Here is a 1,896-nt window from a genome sequence, read left to right on the forward strand (position 1 = left end):
AAGTCATGTCACACCTCTCTGCAGGACTGGAGTATCCTGACACAGCCGTAGCTCCGGGGCTCTGGCATCCCTGCAGCTGGGCTGAAGGGAGCCTAACTGGCAGTTTTTCTGCTTTAAGTTGTGCAGAGATCCAGGCAGCCATGGCCCCGTGTGGTGCAGCACCCTTGAGCACTGCCTGGCTGGGTCACAGCCCAAAGATGCTGAAGCACAGTAACAGTAACTTGCTAATTATGAACTGAAGGATGAGGGAAAGTGGTTCCTTGCTTTTCTCCCAGTGTCTTTGGCAGGCTGCAACCACCAATCAGCAACTATTTTTAGACCAAACCTAAAACTGTTGGTACAAACACCAGGTAGGAACCACCGGTGAATCATGTTCTTTTGTGGGTTGCAGCTGCTGAAGCCCACGCCGTGTTAAAAGGTTTCAGCAGCTCTCCTTCCTGCTACCGGAACTAAAACCCGCAACATTTTAGTATCAAATAGGATTTGCTTACGCGTCGGCCTTACATTTGCTGTTGTCAGAGTGCAGCTTCCATTCAGAATATGAGGAAGAACTTCTTCACAGGGAGGGTGGCAGAGCCCCGGGCTGGGCTGCCCGGGGGGGTCTCGTCCCCGGAGACACTCAAACCCACCGGGACGCGGCTCTGTGCGGCTGCTCGGGGAGCCCCTGCGCTAGCTGGGGGATGGTGGTGGTAGTGGTCTGCAGAGCTGCCCTCCCACCCCACCATGCTGTGACTCTCTTCCACTTGCACATCAGCAGCAAGGTGGCCAAAAGCATATTCCCTCTGATCCTGAGGAACAAGACATCTTTTCCTCCAAAACAAAACTAAAAATGTCAGCAGTGATTTTGTTCCAAACCCTCAGACAGCCCGCACGCAGCAGTATTTCATTTGGAATGAATGTGGATGTCACACATTAGAAGAGAACAAAGTACCTCAATTCCGATGGAAAAAGCTCCGTCCTACTGTTGACACCAGGGAATTCCGTTTCAAGAGCTGGGCCACCACACATACCATATGTGATAGAATGTCTTGCTCAGGCCCTTCATAGCAACCTGGAACGTCCCTAGCGCTGTCCTACTCCTTGTAGAAGTACTTTGCCTTGCGGCAGCTGGGCTCGCAGCTGCCCACACTATTGAACGGTGTGTTGCAGCAGCATAAGGGCTACCACTGCACCGTTCCCTGAAATCTTTGCTTTTAACCAGTGATGTTTTAAGCACTTTCTGTAACTCCAAACACGAGCTCTCCTTACCCTTTATAAATATGACATTTTAAAAGTTAGCAAGTCCTTAACTATAGAGGGATGTCCTGATCTTTGCTTTGATCAAAAGCTCAACTTTTGATGCTTGCAGAGGGCAAAAAAACAATTCTAAGTAAAAAAAACCCTGAAACAACCACAACTAAAAAACCTTGTACAAGACAAAATGAAACTTCAGAAGTTCCAAGTTTTGCTCTCCAAGTCATCCAGGGCTCTTCAGAGAGGCTACTGTTAAGACCAATTGTCACATCTTGTTATTTAAATGACTGCATTCCTGGATTTAGGGGATAAAACTTCCATAACTACTGAAAAGGTCTCCTTCCCTCCCTCCCAGGTCATGATTTCTCACCCCTTAGCCCCAGGTAAATGCCAGAAACGAATGTCTCTGTCTTCCCACTGCTGCTATTCCACTGGGTACTAGACAGTCCAATAAAATCTGGACCTTTACAGGGCTTAGAGAACAATCTATAATGAAAATGCAGGATTTTATTTAAAAAGTGAGCCATGAAATTCCCTTGCAGAATGTAGCAGTATGAGCCTGTCCCCTCAGATCGAATCCCTGCCCAGAGACGCACACCTACAGTGTGTGTATCCTGTAAAGTGCTCTGATGGGAGAATTAAAACTTTTCACATGTTGAACAG

Source organism: Falco peregrinus, chromosome 10, assembly GCF_023634155.1.
Source record: "Falco peregrinus isolate bFalPer1 chromosome 10, bFalPer1.pri, whole genome shotgun sequence".
Lineage (NCBI taxonomy): Eukaryota > Metazoa > Chordata > Aves > Falconiformes > Falconidae > Falco > Falco peregrinus.